General features: G+C 33.6%; 1 protein-coding gene across 2 annotated transcripts in view; it reads right to left on the reverse strand.

The window, feature by feature from the left end:
* Positions 1-24,742, reverse strand: part of LOC129238818 (myc protein) — an 83,032-nt gene that overhangs the window by 44,283 nt on the left and 14,007 nt on the right. The window contains exon 1 of one of the 2 annotated variants that reach the window (XM_054874010.1): positions 6,825-8,790. The exons of the other annotated variant lie outside the window; for it this stretch is intronic. The gene's annotated coding sequence lies outside the window, so the exon portion shown is untranslated. Of the gene's footprint in view, positions 1-6,824; positions 8,791-24,742 lie in introns of those variants that run through there. 2 annotated transcript variants of the gene reach the window in all.

A 24,742-nucleotide genomic window follows, 5' to 3' on the forward strand; every position in this document is an offset into this window, starting at 1 on the left:
CACCAGCGAATGCTAACAGAAAGCTTGAGTACCCCGAGACAATATTTCTGTAAAATTTGGTTTGTTTTTCTTTGCGTTTTGTCTAGTCTGTAAGGTAGTTTGCACTATAGATTAATAAAAAAACCATAAAACAAATAAAATAAAAAACAATAAATAAAAATAAATAATAAAGAATCAAGCAGTAAAATAAAAAGAACAAAAAAAAAAAAACAATAAAAAATAATTTAAAAAAAAATTAAAAAAAAAACAATAAAAAAAAGCAAAAAAAAAAACAAACAAAAATAATAAAAAATTAGAAAAACAAAAGAGAACAATAAAAAAAAACAAAGCAATAAAAAAATAACAATAATAAAAAATATAAAAAAAAAATTAAAAAAAATTTAAAAAATAAATTGAAAAAATTCATAGGCTCTAAATTTTCTTGATGGGTTGGTTGCCTCCGGAGCAGGATTATGTATTGTGAGTAATATTTTGCTGAGTGGCAACGTATTTAGTTATTGCGACTAATTTTTATTTTAAAATTATTTTTCCTTGCACATATTGTTGTTGCTGTATTTTCAGTGTATTATTTACACCACCAGACCATTGAACCATTTCTTTTTACAGTTTGTTTTCATCGCAAAGTTATAGTGAAATGTTTCTGTGTCGCAAGACAAACAGAAAAGTCGATCAAAATAAAAACGCAAAAATTCTATAATAACACTGTGCGACAGTGAAATTATACTTTTATGGAGACCTAGTTCAACTTTTAGGTATAGTAAAACTAAGAAAAATGGTATAGGAGAAATTTCCAATACACCCCCAAAATCTCATTTTATGGCCATAAAACCGTTTTTCAGTAGGTTGATGTGAAGAATAACTCCTAACTTCGCCAATTTCCATCCGATTTCGAATTTGCTTTTTTAGTTCGAAAGAACAAAAACAAGCCTTTTTGACAGTGTGTTGACATTTTTTCTGAAATGACAGCTGACGAGACTGTAGACGGAAGTATTTGGAATTTTTTTATTTTTTCTCTATTTTTTCGACTTTGACATAATTTTTACGATATTATCCGATATTGAGGATTTTTTTTAGTACCCCTCTGTTATAGTAAATTTAATTTTGCGTCAAATGAGCTATATCTGACTGTAATTGAATTAAAATTAATAGAGTTGTGTGAGTTTTAAGATTTTTTTTTTTTTTTACTAATTTGGTATGTAGGTATAGCTTACGCTAAATGGGAATAAGGACGTGTTTTGATGCGTTATTATAGATACGTAATATTTATTGGAGTGTATATGTATACATAAGAGTACACTGTACTGCATACAACAGAACTGGTTAGAACTTACGAAAATATCTGACATATTATAGCACATTTTTTTCAATAGCAATATGAAAAAGCTCCCAAGTGTACCAAAGTTCACACTGTACATTGATTAACAAAAGAAGTTTGTTATTTTAATTTAACCTTATTAAAACGTCAAAGTTTTATTGTGTGTTTCATTGAAATTCAAGAGATATAAATCAAAACGTTGCCAGAAAAGTCGAATTTCTCAATATTCTCTGATGATGTGGCATCAGCAGCCTTGTCATAAACCAGATGATTGTTATTTTTGTAAAACGGACGTAAACGGTCATCATTATAAAACTCGAAAGTACATAAAGTATGCTGATGTTGCAACTGTTAAGACCCCGTAGTCTTGGACGATATGATTGACTCAACTGCAGGTCATGAACTGAAGGAAGTTCAACTCATTGCTGATGATGATCAAACTGATAACAATAAACCTGATGATGAAGAGTACTTTCCGTCTGGTTCTAAGTCTTCAGAACGACACATTGTATCAAATTCAGATTTTCAGGATCTTTCTCGTGATTTACTTCTATCGGGAAGACAATCTGAAACGCTCCCTTCTCGATTTAAACAATGGAATTTAGTTGATGACGACTTAAGATGAATGATGATGATCGAATTTCTTACAGAGAAGTATTCAAAACTGATGAAGAGAATGACAAATGTACCGAACCATACTAAACTCCAAAGGGGCGTTTCCAATGCATTTTTAAGTTTGGAACCAGTTCCGTTGCGTACTGCACCGTACCGCACCGTACCATACCGTACAGTGCTGCACTGCACAATACTCCAATAAATATTATGTGTTTATAATGACACTTGTTATCATTTTCATGCTTCGAAACGCATACCAAATCTCGTAGTAAAAAAAAGAAAAAATCTTAAAACTCACACAACTCTATTAATTTTAATTCAATTACAGTCAAATATAGCTCATTTGACGCAAAATTAAATTTACTATAACAGAGGGGTACTAAAAAAAATCCTCAATATCGGATAATATCGTAAAAATTATCTCAAAGTCGAAAAAATAGAGAAAAAATAAAAAAATTCCAAATACTTCCGTCTACAGTCTCGTCAGTTGTCATTTCAGAGAAATTGTCAACACACTGTCAATAAGGCTTGTTTTTGTTCTTTCGAACTAAAAAAGCAAATTCGAAATCGGATGGAAATTGGCGAAGTTAGGAGTTATTCTTCACATCAACCTACTGAAAAAGGGTTTTATGGCCATAAAATGAGATTTTGGGGGTGTATTGGAAATTTCTCCTATACCATTTTGTTTAGTTTTTCTATATCCATAAGTTGTGCTAGGTCTCCATAAAAGTATATTAATTTTTTTTTTTTGTCACACAGTGTAATGAAATCAAATAGATAAAAATGTGACGATGTTTGTGCACAATTGCAATCAAGAAATTCTTCATTATACGACTGTACAGGTAACACATTTGTACACAGCAATTTACAGGTTCTCTACAGTTGGACTGCAAGCCAAGAACAATGCAACGTAAATTGCAGCAATAAATTCTGCTGAATTAAAAAACAAATTATTATGGAAATTTTATGAATGAAAACGAAATTAATGAGTATATCAATAGACTTCAAATTGAAATAAACAGCTAAGGAATGTTAAAAGCACAAATTGCCAAATCCACAACAAATATGCTAATGTTAATTAGGCGCACAGAAATTGTGTGCAAGCAAATGAACAAGTGAACAACAACAAAGGCAGCAAGAAACGCAGCTTGAAGGCAATTGATAATTGCAAAAAAAAAAAAGAAAACATTCCCCTTATTTATCGCACACAAGCGAGGACGTAGTACGTACTTCAAAGTTCACATAAATACCGACTGATATCATGCGCTGGCGTGGCATAACGACGCTAACCGTGGAAGCTTGCCGGCCGGTATGCAGTCTGATGCGAGTTATGAGCATTTGGGGCATATGCAAAGTGCAAAAGTGCACAGTAAAGACCCGTGAATTTCAATTATTTATATTTAATTACTGATAAATATTAATATATTATTTATATGCAGCAGAAATGAAAAATTAATGGATTGAGGAGAATATATACGCTTTTGATACGTAAGTACTTAGTCAGAAATGGGTGAAAAAAAGTGAAAAAAAAAAAATTGTATAGCACATAAGTAACAACGCATTTGCAAAAGAGCATACTTTTAGCTTAGTTTCTATTTAATAAAGTAATTTTTAATTTTTCTAATATTTTTTATTTTATCATACTTTTATATCGCACACGCCAGAATAAAAACATTTTGATAACTAAACAGGGATGAGTCAAATTTATGCACTTTTTTCTTCATATTTACAGTTATTTCCACTCCTTTTTTAATTCAAATAATTTTCTTTGTCATAACTTTCAACAAATATAATCTTTTATTTTTTACTTGAAAAACTGTAGCCCATTGCAATAGTTTTTTATTAGTGTGTAAATTTCACGTACTAATTCCAGATGTAATTAAGAAATGTAATCATATGTTTATTGCATAAAACTGAAAAGCTGTATAAAACTCCTACTCATTCGCTGCGCCCAATAAAACACACCATAAATCAGTCCGAAAATGTGCAACACGCGCTGTACATTTTTCCTATGCACAACCCATAAAAAAATCATAGAGCATGAAATCGTCTCGTACAAGTCTCGTCAGCAACGAAAAACAGTTAAGTTGTAAATAAATAAATAGGTATAACAAATGATGCAGGAACTCGTTAAAATGTTGTGCATTACATGTGGCCTTGAGTCGTACTGAAGTGTATGAAATGATTATTTTGCCTCATGTAATTGTACGCGAAACATTCACTTTCAAGGTAGCACTTAAGTTTTACACAACTTTATAATATATTACATATGTACATATGTGCATATAATGCGATTTTCCACAAAGAAAGCAAATGCATTTATAAATGTGTCTATTTATTTATTATTACCACGCTTAGCGGAATGAAACGTACCATATAATTAGACGGAATCCAAAAGTATTCAATTAGTCACTGTACTTATTTAAGAGCCATTTACTTTGAAACGTATGTCTGTATGTATTTAATATTTTCAAGAAAAATAAATTGCAACGCTGCGTCATCCATTTAATCAAATGCAAATTCCATTCATCTATTTTCGCACTCTCTCCCATTCGCTTTGCAATGCTTTCGGCATCATAGCTTCCACAACTTACGAACTCACATGTAACTGTAAATTCATAGAAATTGCATTGGAGCGAGTTACGCCCACAATATAAACAGGCCAAAGTAAACTTGCAAATTGATATCCCACACACGTCATTCGCAATGTTTCTTGCCGTTTGTTGCTGTTTTTTTTTAGCTAAAATTCGCGGCTGGACTGTGCTGGGCGATATTAGATTAAGGACATTAGGCAACCCGACATACATACATATAATATATAACAGAGAACTTAAAAAAAATGCGAAATTACCGTTACACATATATACATATAAAACAAGTATGCAAGCATATAAAAGAAAAAAAACTCAAGTGATAAAAAAGGGCGTTAAATTATTGATAGGGTGGAGAGTGTTTAATAACAGCCGGAAGAAAAAAAAGCAACTTTTGGCGAAAAATCCATCAAAGTAGCACTAAGCTGTGCAATCATTTAGTAAAGCCAGAATTTTTTTTATTGTTTAAATTTATTAACTATTAAAAATGAAATTTTTAGCACTTAGGGCAAAAAATTATAATCTCGATTTCGTGACGTGATTAAAACAACGCGAATTAAAAACTGCTAACTAATAAAAGTTTAATTAATTAAAATGTAAGTCATGATTCGTGCACTTTTATATCGTTTCAGGATACAAAGTTACAACAATAATATTTTATTTTTAATTATTGCGCGCAACAACTTAATATTGTTGTCGACAAAAAAAAATCTGGCAGCATTTGCAAATAACAAATGTTCGATAGGTTAGAACAAAATGGAAAAAGAAACGGCAAGTGCAGTTATAAGTATTGACAGGTACAAAAAGGTACATTTGTTCGAGCGCATCAGCAGGGCTAGCAATAAATAAATGTACCGCTAACCACTGCAGAATAATGGGAAGAAATTTTGAGAGGATTACCAAAGTGGAAATAAATAAGACAGTGAACTAATACAATAAAAACAACAAGGTCATGAAGGGAAAGATGTTGAAAATATTGTATGTACAAAAACTAAATAAAGAATATTCCACAGAAAAATTTAATAAAAAAAGGAAAAAATAATAATAAAAAAAAGAAAAAGAAAAAGAAAAAAGAACAAAATAATAAATAAATAAAAAATAGTAATTAAATAAAAAAAAGAAAACAAATTTGAGAAAAAAAGAAAAAAATTAGATAAAAAAAGAAAAAAAAAAATTTGATAAAAAAGAAAAAATAATAATTAAATAAAACACGAAAAAAATTTAACAAAAATAGAAAAAAATTAAAGAAAGAAAGAAAAACATTTAATAAAAATAAAAAGAAAAAATATAAATAATCACGTAAAAAAATTCAAATTAAAAATATAATGGTAAAAAAATAGAATGGCAAAAAAATAATATAGCAAAAAATATTAAATATTAAAAAAAAATAAAAAATGTATAATTGGAAGCGAAAAAAGTCTAAATTTCAACTGAAATAAGAAAAAACAGGTCTAATTAAAAAAGTTGCTACAAAAAAAAGAGACAAAAAAAGTGAACACGAATTTTGTGCATACATAAAATTAAAGAATATAAGTTAAAAAAAAGTAGATCAGACACTACAAAAATTTTTGAAACTAAAAAATTAAAAATTTAAAGCAATAAATCTCTAAGAATATCTAAGTAATTAAATATTCCAGTTTTTTCATACAATAAAATAATTTTACATTTTCCAATTAGAAAAAAAAATGAAAGGCAAAACAGCTAGTTTTTATTCCTTCACGAAATCAAATATTTCAGTTTTGGCATAAAATAAAATAATTTGATATTTTCCTTCATAGTAAAAGGAGTCCTGAACAGTTAGTTTTTACTCATCCACTAAATCCTAACGAAATTAAATATTCCAGTTTTGGCATAAAATAAAATAATTCGCTATTTTTCCACATAGCAAATCATAACAGTTTTTTTTTTCTAGTTTTTAGCCCTCCACAAAATCTCTAAAAAAGTAAATATTTAAGTTTTGGCATAAAATGAAATAATTTTATATTTTCCTTCATAGTAAAAGGAGCAGTTAGTTCTTATTCATCCCCTAAATCTCAACGGAATTAAATATTCCAGTTTTGGCATAAAAGAAAATTATTTTATATATTTCCACACAGCAAATCATAACAGTTTTTTTTTTCAGTTTTGATTCCTCCACTAAATCTCAATGAAAGTAAATATTCCAGTTTTGGCATAAAATAAAATAATTCACTATTTATTCACATAGCAAAGGCAAGATAAAACTAAGTCTTTTATTGTTATTTTAGAGTCCGTCCCTTTGCTTTTATGAATATCAATGTTGGTTTATAAAAAATTCCCATTACCTTTTTCTCTATTTATGGTTTGACAGCCTGTTCTTTCTTTTGCAATAAAATACAAATAGTAGTGGATGTTTGTTTTAGCGACTTCGAGTGTTATCCTTTTAACCTTGACCCACCTTGTCAATTCAGATTTAAATTATAAAACTTTACACTTCCAAATAATTCTTGGAAACTTTGAACACTTGCCAAGTTCTTATGGAAGTAAATGTAACTTTATTTTTCAATTTTGTCAATACAATTATTATAGTCCGAAAAATTCTTTCGCGCCTTTTTGCACTCGTCAAGAAAAAACAATTAAAAAAAAACAGTACGCTTTGGTTGGACGACAGGAAGCGATTAAACACTTTGCTCCTTTACAATGTCACTTTGACCTTCTATGGTGTACTGTCTGTCTGAGAGTATAACCACCACTGATTTGCCTGGCGTATGGCGGTAGCTCAAATGGCTCTTCTATTGGAATTTTCAGTTCCTAGTATTGGATTTGAACTTCGTCTCTGTGGTAGCGGTTCTTTTTTCCGGTTTCCCTGATTCAACTATTTATCGTAGTTTTGTATTCCCAATTTATTACTGTTTATATTTGCAAAGTCTCACTCGGGGCTCGAACCAAGTAAAACAACAAAGTTGATATCGATGTTTTGAAACGGGCTTGACACAGCAAATGTTCTTGGTGGAAATTGCTTAGAATCGGTATAGTCACTCGCGTTTGCGTTTATTGATTTTATTTTTCTCACTTTTATACTTTGCCCACTTATATTGTTGTACACATCTGTCAATAAAAGTAAATTTGCACTACGTTTCTTCTTTTGTTTGTTATTTGCAAAATTGCGAATTTTCGTGATAATTAATGATTTAGAATTGTTTTCAACTCTATGCATGACAGCAATTGCTCACAGCTTTTTGTGTTCTTTCTGTGGCTTCTGCGGCTAACTAGCGCGAACTGTCGTTCAGAAATATCAAATCACGATTAAGATTTCTTGGCACAAAATTTAAATGCTTGCGGCGAAAATATTCACCGAATTTTTGCACCTTACACGACTTTCGGTAATTTTCAAACTGAGTTCAAGCAATTAACCAAAATAAAACCTTATTTCGGCTAATGCACTTTCGGCTTTAAATATGTTCACAAAGAGTCCTTAAACAATTTCTCCTGTGAGTTGGATAGTCGTCCACTTGCAGTGTTGATGAGAAATTGAACGACAACATAAATTATTTAACAAGGTAACACCGGCGCGAATAAATTCTGCAACTCCAGTGAGCAGCTCGCTTTGGCTTTTGCGAAATTTTTTTATTACTTTATATTTAGTTTCAGGAAAACAACGAAAATATATTTCACTTTCGCTGTTGTTTGTTGAGTGTTCAGCTCGGTATATCAGCCAAATTAAATTTCTTTCGATTTTTTAATTATGGTGCGTACTTGAATTTATTTTTACACACAAATTATTGCTATTTAGTTATTTATTTATTTTTAATTATTAATTGATTTGAAAAGCAAATAGAATAAAGTTGCTATTATTTTCGCGTTTGTGAATTTTATTTGAGCGCAATGTACGTTGCGTTGTAGGTTGTGTGGCGGAATGAAGTTGGCGAATTTCCAACGTCTAAAGAAATTTTAGTATCTGTTGTTGATAGATGATGGTGTTTAGCATTAATGCAGTCACCTTAAAATTTTAACAAAATATTTTTTCCTTGAATATATATTATTCACTACACGTCGCGGCGCGTATTGAAATATTTGCTTCTTGACTAACGAACAAATCTGATTGCTGACTGCTGATTCCAGCTACAATTTTCTGACCATTCTCTTTCACTTTCAAAACGGTATTGAATTTGCAGAAATACGCGCGCCGCTCAAGAAGATAGAAAATTGGTAACGGTGTACAACAAATTTCCACCGATGATGTTGATAGCGTTGACAGCTGTTGCAGCGACGGCTAAACCACACGACGTACAAACGCGGCGAACAGGTTCAAAGCGTACGAACGAATGAAGAACTTTGATAGAGTGTTTTGCGCCTTTATTAGTTCAAATCAGCCAGGCAAATGAGTAAATGAGAAGGTGAAAGAGAAACAGCGCGAGCGCGAGCCAAAGAGCAAGAGCAAAAGAAGGAAACGAGCGCAAAAGAATGGCAGTGATGATATTTTGGGAGCAGTGGAGACTTTGCCGGCAGAAACGAATATTCACATTTGTATAAATAAGGATAGTGCTGTACGGCAGTAAACATTTGGATTTTTTTTCAATGATTTGTCGAATGTTTGAAAACACAAGTTGGCGCATTTTTTCTAGTAGCTCAACTTTTTCGATGAATTTAAATTTAAAGAAGCATAGGTGGTATTTATTTAAAGACTGTCAGTCAACTACTGATAAAAAAAAATAATTAAATTTGATTTTGTAACTTAGAAAGACTTTTTCAAATAACGGAGCACTTGGACCGAAATCACCTTCTAACTTTGTTAAGTGAGAGGCAAAAATGATAGAACAACGTTTTTCTAATAGCCCTCGCCCCTCCACAGTCGGCTTATAACTGTAGGTCTCTTCATTTGTGGAACAACATCAAGACGAACGCCACAAAATAGGAGGAGGAGTTCGGCTAGACACCTAGCAGAATTGTACGCGCCATTTTTTCGCAACGATCATGTGCGGCAGTTTTGCTCAACTTTACTTGCTTGCGCTTGTGAAGACTGGTATTCCGTATATCCTGTTTTATGACTCGTAGTATTTACAGAAAAATTGCAGTCAAATGTCAAAGAATATTTGCACAACATACTTTCCTTACTTCTGATAGGCGGGTATATACCTGCATATGTATGTACATATACATATATATTCATGTTTTCACCTTATCTACCAAGTTCTAACGCATCTTAACTACCTTTTTGTGGTTTATGTTTATGCATACATATGGCACTTTATGTAAGCACCTGCGTTCATATTTTGGTTTGGATAAAAATATATATTTTTTCTTATGTCAAAGAATATTCGGACGAAGATTTCTTGGAAACGCACCGAAGACGAAGATTTCTTGGACATTACAAACGCAAAGTTCTGCCTGCGAGTTTTCTTGTGCTCTACATCCATTGTTCGAATTTTGAAGATTTCAGCTGTTTCGAACCATCGTCGATACTAATGAATTTTGTACTGTGAAAATTGTTCTCCAATGTTTACATCGCTTGAAATTAACGCTAAAAAGGTTACACTTCGAGGTCGAAAGGTATAAATAGTTGGTCTATACTAAAATAGTTTCTCTGAATTGTCAGATTTTGTTTACCTCTTTCTTTGTTGTTGTCCAAAGAATTCAGCACGACCAAAATACGTATCGCTGACAAATTTGACATTTCGAGTTTGACATTGTAGAAGTTTTAAGCAACAACAAAGAACATTCCACAACAGTTCGGTTCGGGAACAACCTGGATTTATATCCGCCCAAGGACTGTCACGGCAGCAGCTTTCACCGTATGCGTAAGAAGAATGTTAATGCTGCTACAACAACAACAACATAGCAAGGTTGTTTTTGCTCTACTGCGCTGTCTTGTAAATCCGCTTTGACTTGTGTATTCTTAATCTGAATATAAAATACCTGATTGATTATAAGAGTGGGAGGGTACAGCATAAAATAGTGTACATATTTATATTGTATTATGCGTATTTGTTAGTATAAATTGTTTGTATTTTTCGCACTCATATCTACATATAGAACTTAGGTGAAAAGGAAGAAATATCCGCATATACATACATATGTATGTATGTACACCTATATATATGTACGTATGTATGCGGTTGAACTAATTAAAGCGATGAAAAAACCTTTCTTCCACCTTAACGTTGCTCAAAATGCAAAAATCATCAAATCAGTTTTAGTGACTTTTTTTTAACAAGTCATAGTAGGCTTCACAGCAAATATTTGTTTACTGTACCGTTACATTTAAAAAAAAACAAATTTCCGTTTACTTCACGCAAGGCCATTGTAACCAAACAAACAACCAAACATATTTCTCTTAAGCAGGATATACACATGAAAGCTGGTCTCTAGTACATGACAAGAATGGCATAGTTTCGCATTGCGGATAGCCAGCCAGGTACTTACATCAAATACTAGTGTAAACTGTTCCAACAACAGCAACCAAATTCTTGATCGTGAAATGTGTACGACAAAAATTTAAATCTTAAAATTTTCCAGCTGGTTTTTGCGCCAGGTAAATATGATGGCACCTCTTACTTGATTATATTTCAATGCGGAAAGTAGTGTGCTCACCATGCCTATCAACAATAATGAATATTGTTGTGATTCTAGTGAAGCCCTTAGGAACGAAACAATTTTGTGGAGGACAAAAACTATAAAAATAAGTTAAAGCGTACCCAAAAGTAAATAAAGAAAAATCCTAAATTTCAAGAGCGCTAAAATGTATTCTTCTAATGCCACGACGTCTGCTTGTTTACCTGCATTCTCCTCAACGATCACAGCGAATTTGATGGAATCCTGCTTTACCTTTGAGCAATTTTTAATTCTTATTCTTATATCTGTGAGCATAACTGCAATCTTTCGTAGCCATATTAACGTGGGCTCTTTGGTAGGAGTAAAACTACTTAGTTCATTGGTATAAGTCAGCCTTGTCCAGCACATTGTGGAATAATGATATAGTGGCTGTCACACTTGCTACTTGAGGTCTCCCGGTGAATGTCATCGATTAATTATCAACTTTTAAATTTTGAAATTCTACATTTTGGAGCTTGCTAGAACACTAGAGCGAGTTTATTTGATCTCATACGGCGACGATTGTCCCCAATATTGGCGTCCGGCAATGACATCTATGGCTTGTGTTGTAAAGCAGCTCCAACTTTCTCCCACTAAAGCCACGGCGACCCTATTTACGGCCTGGACGAAGAAGGTAACACTACCTCTAAAGGTTAAAGTCGATAATACATCAATGCAGACTGTTAATAATTCCATGTTGCTAGAAGTGTTGCTCGTTAGTTTGCCCTCCTTCTCGGTGCACACAACCGTGACTGCGACAAACATCCAAAGTTGGAAGAAAGTTCTCAAGACGCTAGCCGGCAGCACTTGGGACAAATATAATACAAAGAAACGTTGCTGACGACATTTATGGTAGTCGACCCCTGGTTATAAAAATGTCTGAAACTAGTGCTACGCAGTGGATGAAGCTCCAGACCTGCCAAAATACCGCAATCAGAACGGCTACGGGATGCCACCCGAAGCTCCCCATTCCAGGGACTGGATAGTGAGGCATTTATGCTCCCAGTTAGAGAGAATATGTTATGCTCAACAAGCAGTTCCTGCTAGGGTACTAGTGAGGAAGCATCTGCATGACTTGACTGAAGCGATCCACAGCTACACTCGGCAACCAATGTGGCTCTCAGTATACAGACAAGCCAAAAACTATATTCGTCGGGAATCACTCACCACCTCAATGACCTCTGCTTCCGGAGTCCACCCACCACCTATTGCACACGTATAGCTTGTTCAGCTGGTTCGTGAAACCCGCGTGAATTTGACACAATTACGTTCCGGATACTTTAGTAGGTTACATTTCTCCCTATCAGAAGCGACACTGAAATACTCAACATACTCGTACACTTCTGCTCACAAAATTAAGTCACTCTATCTATTCGCAATATTTTTCAAGCTACATTTTTTTCGTTTATTTTAATAAAAAATATAGTTCATTGTATAACAAAAGCCTTACAAATCCAAGTTGCAAAAATTTTACAAAATTCGTGAAAAATTTAAAAAACTTGTCATCAAAATGTTTAACTTTTTCATCAGAATCTTTAGACACTTTTTAAGAACGCAGTATGGGCTATAAAACAAGCCCATTCAATAACAAAGGACAATTCCAAGTGACTCAAAATTGTATTGATTGTTGACAATTTTTACCTACACGATTTTGAGCATTTTCTTCCCTATAAAAGACTCACCTCAATTTTCAGTTAGAGAAAAATCAGCAAAATACTTTAATGCCGTTGTAAACAGCATAAAAAGTTCTATAGAACTAAATTTTTGGTTATTCCTTGTGAAACGGTGCGCAATAAATAAATAATCTTTATTTGTGGTCCTACAGGGATTAGTCCGTTGTGTCCTTTGCGGAACCGATTTTGACTGTCAGCTGTCATTGATTGTATGTGTTTATTATATAGGCCGCATATCTTGCCGGGACGGAGAAAATAGGCCTGCAGGTACAATTTGGCATTCTATACAAATACAGGCAATCATTCGGCTGTCCGTCAAATGCGAATTGACAGATTCATTATGACAGGTCTAAAACTGGGGAACTTTCAACTTTTGTTGTATGGCGAGTTCGACACAACAACAATTTATACAAGCACAATACAATACAGCTGTTTATATACGGCAATACTTTCATTGTGGCATCGCTCAGTGCTTTGTTAGATATTTCAATCGAACTCATTGCCGGAACCGACGCAACGGACTCATTCTGGCAGACCTCTTATACCGAAAATTTTTTCCAATATCAATCCATTTTAGTACCTATCTGCAAATAAATTGTTCACATTTGCGGAGCAACACTACCTCCCTCGAATTTAAATGAAAATTAGGCATATCAGCGAGAGCGGGAAACTAGAAACTATGCGATTTAATATTAAAGAGAAAAACGCCCACCAAAATGCCAGTTTCACTCAATTTTACCACTCAATATCTCTTCTATCCAATATCTCTTTTACTCTCTCTCTCTCTGCAATAATCAGCTTTCGCTCATCACTCCGCAGCACTCCAACCGGCTACTCTCTTAGCTTTTTTATTTACCGGCATGCAGCCAACAGGCCGACTAATTGCACGTCAACAAGTTTGGCTTATTACCGTTTTGTTTTGATTTGCATTTTCCTCTGCACCGATGCCAGAGAAGGTTTTTAGCATGACGAATGTCGTTCACGAGTTTTAGTACATGAGTTGCACCTTCTCTGATACCAGCAACAAAGATCACAAGTGAAATAAAAGCGAAAATATTGAAAAGAAACAAAACAAATTTATGTAATTGTTTATCTGCAAATGCGCTTTTGGAGTTTGTTTCTTGTATTTACTTATTTTTATTTTTTATAGCGACGAGTCGTCTTATTTGTAAACAAACCTATTTCTCACGCTGCTGCAGCCGCAAAAGCGTGAAAATCTAAATGCATTGCGTTGTACGTAGAGATGTACATTTGTACGAAGGTATGTACAGCTATGGACAGGGAAATAGAGCACTTCGATGTAGTGCCTCTATATGAATTGTTATTTCTTGGAAGATTAAATGAGATTCGTACATATTTTTATGCTATGAATCACTTCTCTTAAGGGGACAGATACCTGTAAACGGCCATATTTTGCCTGATTTTCATTAAAATTATTTAAAATGAAGAAGTTCATATATTTTTTTCAAAATTGGCATACAGTTTATTTATATATATATTAATATAATATAAACACATTTTTTTTATATTAATCATTTGAAATGGTGGATGTAAACTCAATTCTTCCAGGAAGGTCGCAGCGGGGCTTCTCAATCGGCGGGCATTGTAGCTTTGGCGTCAGTGACCTGATACAAAAAACCAAAAATTTTTTTGTTTATTAATGTCATAATTTCTATATGAATTAAAAACAAGTGGAAAAAATCGCGGAATAAAATGCTTAAAAAAATGAATTTTGAGGCGAATTTTCCTACTATTTTTGCTTCGAAAAAATTATTTTTTCGGAAATTTTTCGAAATTGTAAATTCACATAGAAAGTATAATAATATCATAAAAAAGATGTGTGGAAAATTTCAGTGAATTCGGTCAATAACATTTCGAGTTATCGTGTACGCCAATTCGAAAAATATAATTTTGAGAAAAACGCGTCTAAGGTTTGAATACATAACTATACCTCTCCCAGGGTTCGAACGCAAAGAATAGAGTCGTCACGGTTGACGATCTATAATATAAGAAGTACTTTACGTTCTAAAATTTTTTTGACATATTCTTAAAGGATTATATTAACATTTTACGAAAAAAAGAAACAAAAATTTTTTTTCGAAATTTTACAGGTAGAGTAAAGTCGGGTATTGTGGGCACCATTTTACCTTGATATTAATTAATTTCTGCCAAAATAATCGTAATGGAAAAACGATATTTTTTTCTTTCTAACAGATATTGAATTATCTTTACATTTTATTGCAAAATATACCCTAATACGATTTTTCGTCTGATAATATAGAAAAACTGAAACCACCTTAAAATTTGATGAAAAGAAAAATGGTGGGTAATGTGGCCCAGGGTATTCGGGTAATGTGGGCCACTATATAAAATCACCAAACCCAATTGTAAGAGTTAATAAAAAGTCAATGAATTTATTTATATATTTCTTTAATTTTAATTAATGACCTTCTTTGTTGACTACTTGAAAAAAAAAAAATTTACCTTAGGTAAATATAAATCCATTTGTGGAACAACATCAAGACGCGCACCACAAATAGGAGGAGGAGCTCGGCCAAACACCCAAAAAAGGGTGTACACGCCACTTACATATTATATATATATATATAAATATAAATCCACATTCTGTATAGCAGATGGTGGAAATTTGCTTAAGTAAATCGAAAAACATCTTTACATTTTCTTTTGTGAATTCCATTGCTCTATTAAAAGACATTCCCGTTGGAGAGCGAAAACTAAGCTTATTTTTTGTGCCTGCGCAGGAATCCATGCAGCCAACCTTTCCCTGCAAATTGCCTAAGGACCGGAAAGTTGTTTGGCACTTTGGCAATTTCGTCAATTGAAACGTCAGGGATCTAATATCGTGTTTTGTGAGGCCGCAAAGTCTTGATTCCATTTCTAATGTAAGTATATTTCACAAGGTATTTTTCTGTGGCTTCGTCCAGTATTGGCTTACCTTCAAATGGGGTTTTTAAAAGCAAGCTAGGGAATGCATTTCTACTTGCCATTTTTGCAATGTAAAACGCGGCACATCAAAAGTCTTTGATGCAAAAAGTGTGCCCATCTCCTCATTCCTAACAGCTTCAATGGAAATATCAATCAGACATAGGCGTAGACGCCTCAAGGAAAATAAATTGCATAGGCGTGTCACGTTCTTGACGCTTAGTCTGGAAAAGGCATCCTCTGGAACCCAATCAATATGGAACATCTAGATGATCTTGATTCTGTTGATCACATTGCTTTACTGGATGGGAGGATTTTCAACTCAAATATGAAGTCTGTACTGAAGTATGGCTGCGAAAAGTAGTGCCTAGCGGGTTTAACAAACAAAAAATGCAAACTTGTATAAACCGCTGTTTAAGGGCTCCGATGGTCAAATAATTGGATTTGACGATGATGACGAGCGCTTTTCTCGAAGCGAACAAAGTCCAGTTGAGATTCAAATACGCGAACGAAAGTGGAAAGGGATAGGTCATACAATCCGTAAACCTACGACTGACATCAGCAGTATGTCGCTAGACTGGAAACCGCAAGGCTCTTAGGGAAGGGTGTGGTCGAAAGGAACATGGACATCTGACGACTTGGCCGCAGATAAAGGCAAAAGCTACAAGGCGATCCCAATGGGACTTATTTGTATCAGCACTCACAGACATAACAGCTACAGAACGTGCTATCTCAACTGGATATATGTAGTAAAATGGAGCCGCAAAAGAAGACGAGATTGGAAGCAACATGTCCTCGAAATGACCGACGGCAGCTTGGCAAAACTAGTGGTGACCGAGAAACCAAACAATAAACACCCGCAAGTAAGACCACTAAAGAAATGGAAAGAGTGCTGGATCGGGATCAACATCCGATCATTAATAACACTGATTTTTGTATTGTACACTAATGTGTATATAAGCTTCTGTTAGAAGCAGGAAAATAATCCTAAATAAAGATGAAGAAGTAGCAAGTTTTGGAAAAATTGTTTTGATAAAATTTCAACCTACACGCATACTTACATATAATATGTAAGCTAGTTACCGTACACATTTTCCGTTGTGGAGGTAAGGAGGAGGGTTGACTATTTGTGGATTACGATGCTGCTGATGAAGTTCATCAGATCATACCTCGCGGATGGTGTCTTGAGAGAATAACCAAGAAATTTGAAAAAGCTAAAATTTTGTCAACCACAGAAGATCGCTCGAACATCTTCGATCCACCGTGGCCAGAAATAATTCGCGACCTTACAAGTTTGTGTACTTGCCCAGCGCTCGCTGAGTTGACGCGAAGCTCATCTTCCCAGGAGCAGACCGCACGTGGTCAAGAGGATCCCATCCTCTTCTTTCACGGAGAAACCACCTCACAGGTCCCTTGTCTTGCTAGCTCTTCCGCCTCGCAGTTTCTCGCAATGGAGCCCATGTGGCAATGCCATGTCGGTTAGGGAGTTAAAATGTTCCACAAAAATATTCCTCGTTATTTTTTTACATAGAACTGCTGAATACATCATATGTATATCTACAATAAAATAAAAGGATTACATAGTTTCCTATGCTGATTTGCCGTAAGAGTGAAAACTTTGCACTTTGAAAAATAAAATTCAGACGTAAACTTTCTAATCGCCGATATACGGAAATTTTTTCGTCCACTCTACCAGCATCCAAAGTCGGAATTTGGTAATTTTTTTTTTTAATTTTTTTATTTCTTTTTTTTTTAATTTTGTTTTTTTAATTTTGTTTTTTTTTAATTTGGTTTTTTTTTAATTTTTTTTATTTATTTTTATAACTTTAATTTTTGTTTGTGTTGCACAGTGTAAATATAGCAAATATGTTGTATACTGTATTCATATAATTTTTTAATCATTTTGCTTATTCTTTATTTATTATACATAAAAAAATGCTATAACAGGTTTCTCTGTCAGGTGAACTTATTTATCTAAGTTTATAATTTAAACAACTTGGAAACAAATGAAATATGCGGGATTAGACACATACATACATACTTATGCAAATATGTGCATGTACATATATATGTATATGTATCTAAGAGGACCTAATTTTAGAACAAAAAAAATTATAAAATTTTGTAGTGTAAATTCAATTAACACTCCAAATTTTCCAAAAAAATGTATTGCGGAAGGGAGCGCATTTTAGCCGAAACCTCAGAGAAGGTACGAAAAAATGTCGACATTTAAATAACACAAAAAAACAAAATCGCACTTTTTGTCTGATGAATGACTTTTGACACTTGATGTTTACAAATTTGACAATATTCTAAATATACCCTCATATTTTTTGTAATAGCTCTTGTTTACGAGTTATAGCTATCACAAAAAAATCACTATATTTCAGTGTTAATTGACGAATATTTAAACAAATATTACGTTTTTTTTTGGCATCGTCAAGACGAGTTTGTATAAATGACCGGAATAGGTTTTGTTTTATTTATTATACTCTGTTTCAAGAAAAACGTTTGAATGTGACATCGTTCGTAAATGAGGAGTACAAAAATTACTTCGGTCACCCGAATGGATATGAAAAATAAGCCTTGGATCTACGTTTGTGGACGAATAAGAAAAGGAATAAATTTAGATACGAAACTGCTATGATCTGGATTGAACCTGTGAACCACTACGACGACTGTTATTTTTGTATGGTAAAAATAACTGGCATTAACCGAAAAAATCGAGGCAAATGGGAATATCCTTCCATACGATCGGCACATAGACGTGTTTTGAGCTCTACGATGTCATCTGAACCTCAACCTGGTGCTTCACAGGAAGAACCTTTACATTTTGAGGCAAAAACAGACAATAGCGATAGTGACTTTGATTGTGACCTGGGAACACCAAAACCATTTAGCCAAGATCATTTAAACGACCTCATTACAGATCTGGGACTGTCAAAGACTGGTTCAGAAATTTTGGCGTCTAGATTAAAAGAAAGAAACTTAGTCACAAAAGAAAGTAAAATTTCTTACTATCGCAGAAGATAACAAACTTTCCTTGAATATTTTGCTGAAGAAGATGACTTTTTATTTTGTAAAAATGTACCTGGTTTAATGGCTGCAATAGGATTACAAAATTACGTTTCTAGTGAGTGACGTTTATTTATAGATTCATCAAAACGGAGTTTAAAATGTGTTCTCTTACACAATGGGAACAAATTGGGCTCATTGCCTATTGCACATTCTACTAAAGTAAAAGAAGAATATACAACTATTGCTCTGGTTTTAGACAAAATTAAATATGCGGAACACAATTGGGTCATATGTGTCGATTTAAAAATGGTAAACTTTCTTTTAGGCCAACAAGGTGGTTACACAAAGTTTCCCTGTTTTCTTTGCTTATGGGATAGTAGAGCTAAAAATCAACATTGGATTAAAAAAGATTGGCCTGCTCGGGAAGCGTTAGTACCAAGACAACAGAACGTGATAAACCCACCTTTAGTATCAAGGGATCGTATAATTTTACCTCCGTTACATATAAAACTGGGGCTTATAAAATAATTTGTTAAAGCTCTTGACGAAAATGGAAATTGTTTTCTTTTTCTGTCTAAAAAGTTCCCAAAATTGAGTGCGGAAAAGATAAAAGCGGGTATTTTTGACGGGCCACAGATAAGGCCGTTAATAAAAGACTCAAATTTCATAGACACTATGACAGTGATTGAGAAAATGGCATGGAATGAGTTTGTTTGGCTTGTTCAAAATTTCTTAGGAAATAAGAAAAGTTCTGACTATTCTCAGCACGTCGAACAACTAATGGGTCACTTCCAAAGGGTTGGATGTAATATGAGCATTAAGTTACATTTTCTTCACAATCATCTGGACTATTTTCCAGCCAATCTTGGGGATCTCAGCGAAGAACAGGGCGAGCGATTCCACCAGGACCTTCGTACGATGGAGGAACGCTATCAAGGTTACTGGAACACACACATGATGGCCGACTATTGCTGGAGCATTAACAACAGTTCTATGCCTTCAACTTCAGCAAGGAAATCATATAAAAGAAAATTTTATTACAAAAAGTCAAATGTGTCATATAGAGCTGATACAGGAATTTCAGTTACAGATTTGAAATTGTCATTAAAAAGTTGGACTAAAAACATGTATCATAACCCAATCATCAGAAATGCTGTTGTGCAGTGTAATTTCCGATTATCTTTCAGTCACAGAAGTTTAAACATTCTATTTCTAATAGCATAAAAGTCGCTTCTTTTTTATAAGCCACTTCAGTTTATTCCTGAAATAGAAAGGTAAATAAAAGTTTTAATGTATTTATAGCAACAAGTGTGAACAAGTGTTTTTTATTGGTAAATAATGTGTCGAGTTTAGCATCTTAACGGTTTTCTAAATAACTTGCAGAACACTTTTCATTAAAAAATTTTTTTTCAGTGCTGCGAGAAAAGAAACAGTCAAACATCGTTAATTCCAAATTTTATCAAGGAGCCATATTTTCAACTGTCAGGGCTTGGTTGAAAGTTTATTGATGATTTTTATTGGCAAATCTTTTAACTAAATATTGAAAAAAATCAGAATCTTGAACTAACATTTAAATTGTCGGATCTGAGGCTCAGAAAATCCAAGAGTTATTGTTGAAAATACTCTATCCTCAACGTGTGATTGTTTAGTGCGGTTTATGGTCCGGCGGAGTCATTGGACTTTTTCGAAAATGAAGCTGGAGCAACAGTTACGGTGAATAGATTGCGCTATCGAGAGATGATTAACTATTTTTATGGCCGGAATTGGATGGTATTGATCTAGACAACGTTTATTTTCAACAAGATGGCACTACGTGCCACGCAAGCAACGAAACCATTGATCTTTTACGGAAATAACACCGCTTATTGGAAACCCCTTTATATGTATGTATACATGAAAAATACCTAGGAAGTGATTAAAATTTGTGGCGGCAATTTTATTACGCGAAAATATACCGAACAAATTTTAATCTTACGTTGAGCACCCGGGTCTGGCAGACTTTTTCGACATTGGGCGTGAATGTAACATATTTCTATTACAGTTAACGACTTGAGCTTCCACGTAGCTTCCTAAAATTTAGCTATCTATCGAATATAACCTTTTAAAAAAGATCCTCGAACAGGACGAAAAAACACCAGACCCAGGTACCCAACCGAAGATTTTAAAAAAGTGTCCAACGGAGCGTGACCAATATTTGGAAATGCATAGGTCCAAGTCTCCGAGCATGAAACACCAAAATGATATAAAATTTTTTTCCTAATAGCAGCCGCCTTCGGCAAACAATTGCGCACTTCGAGTGTATTTCTGCCATGAAAAAGCTCTTCATAAAACAAGCAAAAACCATCTGCCGTTCGGAGGTGGCGTAAAACTGTAGGTGCCCGCATATCTGGAACACTACCAAGATGTACAAAATGGAAAATGCAGTAGGAGTTCGAGTTCGACCTAACAACCAACAAAGGATGTAAGTGACCTGTGTTCAAAATATTAAGCGCGCGACGAATTACTAAGCCTCAGATAATTTAATTTTTGTATTTAATTTTTTTTTGCAAGAAATATCAAATAAATCAAATTTCCAAACTTTGTGCAAAATTCACATAAATTTAATAAATTAAACAAAAATTCCATCAAAATATCCAATTTTTTATTCAGAATTTTTTGAAAAATTCTGGGTATGCAGTTTTATAGCGCATTTTGTATTCGGAAAGTGTTCATTGATTTTTGACATTCATTTTTTTGCACTGAAGCATTTTCTTCCATATAAAAGGCTTCCGAATATGTGATTTATATGGCAGAAAATTCTCAACATCGCATGCAAAAAGAATTTCAAAAAATAAACGCGATTTTTAGGCGTCTTCAAACTTGCACTTTAATCTACTAAAATGGAATGGGCTATAAAACTATGTGCATATATTTAAGAATGCACACAGAAAATTTAATATCGTTCGGGTGAATATTTTCGAAGTTACACGCAAATTTGAAAAGGCGTTTCAGAGAATTTTTACCCTATGTAAAGTGTTTTTCAAACTTTAAACGCGTCTTTCTCAAAACCGTGTTTTCGAAGTCGGTGGATACGATTTCTCAAAAACGGCTGAACCGATCGTCTTGAAATTTTATCACAACCTTCTCAGATATATTCTCCAGGTATTAATCGAAGGAATAAGAATTCTGATGATTTTTTCTATTTTTTTTAAGACAATTTTTCGCAAAAATTTTTGTAGAAAATTCGATTTTTTTCCTATTGCCGCCAAAAATTAAAAAAATTAAAATTTTGACAATTCCTTCGATTAATACCTAGCTTTATCTATCCACAAAAGGACTCTTATTGGTTTTTCGATTTCAGATAATCCAAACCGGAGATATTTTGTCCATCGCCGAACGCTTTTTTTCGAAGACGCTTGGGAGATCAACTGCAGGGCCCGTGCACTTCAATATTTTCACTAACTTTAAGTGCTATGATTAACTTTAAAGTAGATATTATTTGAATAATTAAAAATTGTATTTGTTTAATAAAAAATTCTCAAAAAAACGCGATTTTTCAGCCTTACAAGTGTATATAACCCCTTACAAAATATTGTAAGGGGTTATATACAAAATTTTTGTCTACAAAATTTTTTCTTAATATATTTTTAATTTTTTAAATTTTATTTATTTTTAATTTTTTTAATTTTTAATTTTTTTATGCAATTTTTTGTAAATTTTCACAAAGTTTGGAGATTTGCGTTATATGGTTGTTGTTGCAGAATGCACTTTACTTTTATAAGAACATCAAAAAAACTAAATACAAAAAAGTGAAAACTTAGTAATTCGTTGCGCTCTTATATTTTGAGCACAGCTGTAAAAACATCCACCAAATAAGCTTTAAAAATGTAATAAAATAATATCAAACTTTTATTTCAACAAATTGTGGGCGTAAGAATTGTATGAGCTGAATTTTCTCGATCTTGTATACGAATAAAATTTAAAAAAAATTGCATATAAATAAACGAAATTAAATAAACGAAATTGTTAGCAGCAGATTTATTCCAGAGCCGTTATACGGGCATGAGTATGCACAAAAAATAGTCCACACAAACGTACATTCTCGTACATATGTACCTTCAATTATTTCTTTTTTTGCATTGTGGCGAAATACTTGGTGCCATACAAAGTGGCAAAGTGCATATCGACTCACTCATTCATTGATTTTGTGCATGTGTTTGTAAGTTCTTAATGATAATTTTATTTAATTTGGAATGTTTTGTTATTGTGAAATCGCCATTACTACTGATCATGCAATAATATGAAGATATCAACAAAGGCGTCGACAGGATTTCGTATAAGAGGAGAGAATCGAAAAATATGTACAATGTGGCACAAAATTAATCATGCAATTTTGGATTTGCATAACTTTTTTACTAAAGAAAAACTAAATGATTTTGAGTGATGGAAATCTTTATTTTGCGGAAAATCTTTGTTATGCGTTACAAGTTAAACTGCCACTTTGGTGCTTTGTTACCACTAGAAACTTTAATTTATTTTATTCTGAATTCGATGAAGAACGTCGCCAAGCCGGTCGTGAATTGGCGAAAAAAATTAACTGCAATCATAAAACGATTCTCAATCGCCTTCATTCCATGGGATTTACCGAAAAATTGAAATTCTAGGTGCCTCAAGAGCTCAATGAACAAAACAAAGCAAGTCACCTTCAAATTGCTTCTCAGCATCTCGCCCGCCATAGACCAACACGAGGTCATAAACAGTCCTTTTTGTACCGAATCGTCACGGGAGAAGATAAATGGTGCCTACACATCAATACGAAGCAAAAAAAGGAGTGGGTGGCTCCAGGAGATACGCCAAGGCCGAGAATCAAGCCGAATCTTCATCCAAAGAAGGTCATGACACATGTTTGGTGGGATTGGGAGGGCATGGTGCACTAGAAAATACTCGAAAAGAATACCACAGTCAAGAAGGACCTCTACATTGCCCAGCTACACCGCGTGAATGAGGCTATTCGACTGAAAAGACCATCACGACAACGCCAGTCCCCATGTTGCACAAGTCGTCAAAGCCGCACTACAAGAGCTCGAATGGGAGGTCCTTCAGCATGCGCCGTATTCTCTGGACCTTGCACTGACCGATTACCAACTTTTCCGCTCCCTGTGAAACCATATGAAGGGAGTTACCTTCGACAACAAAGAGGTCCTTAAAAAGTGACTCAACAACTTCTTTGACACCAGACCAGGTAATTTTTGGTGGAACGGCATCAATAAATTCGGCGAGAGGTGGGAAGAGGCGAATATATAATTGATTAACTTATTGTTTTTTGTTTAAATAAAAGTCTTCGGTAAAACGCTACGAACTTATTCTCCCACTTAACCGACATTTTTTTCATTGTTCGTTTAATAAATTTATTTTCTTTTGCTCAAAAAAGCAAGAAATGCTTTTTATGATTTCATTGTTTATTTGTTTTTTTTTTTATTTGTTTTGTTTTTTTTTTGTGAATGGCCAGTTTTCATGCGAAAGCTTCGCAAACATCTCCTTGGGGTAACATTGAAAAATGAAATATCTGCAATTTTATTTATGCCTTTCGGTATCTGCATTACCCAATGAATTCATTAAAATCTTCTAAAAATAAACATTCTTGAAATAGAAATAGAAAAAGGAAAAGCCTTAAGTTTTTATAATCAGTTGATATACAAAAGCTACTCAAGTGATTTTCTTCATTCGACTAGAAAATGGAAACGCATTTCAGTGAAGCTCAAAAGCGATTAAATAGCGTAATAATGTAATGAATATAAAAACTATAATTGATGAAAAAATACATGCAATACACACGTCCAAATACATACACATGTTTGATGGTGTATATTTGTAAAGATCATCCATAGTTTTAATAGGCAGAGTGCGAATTTCAAAGGCGTTAATTTACTTTGTATGGACGAGTGCGAGTACAATACGAATATCAGTGTGTGTTTACACAATACTTTTTGTTGTTCAAGATATTTTTATATTTAATTTGTAAGCGGATAGTGCACGTTGTAAATTTTTTGAGTTGTTAC

The sequence above is a fragment of the Anastrepha obliqua genome, chromosome 2 (genome assembly GCF_027943255.1).
Source record: "Anastrepha obliqua isolate idAnaObli1 chromosome 2, idAnaObli1_1.0, whole genome shotgun sequence".
NCBI lineage: Eukaryota > Metazoa > Arthropoda > Insecta > Diptera > Tephritidae > Anastrepha > Anastrepha obliqua.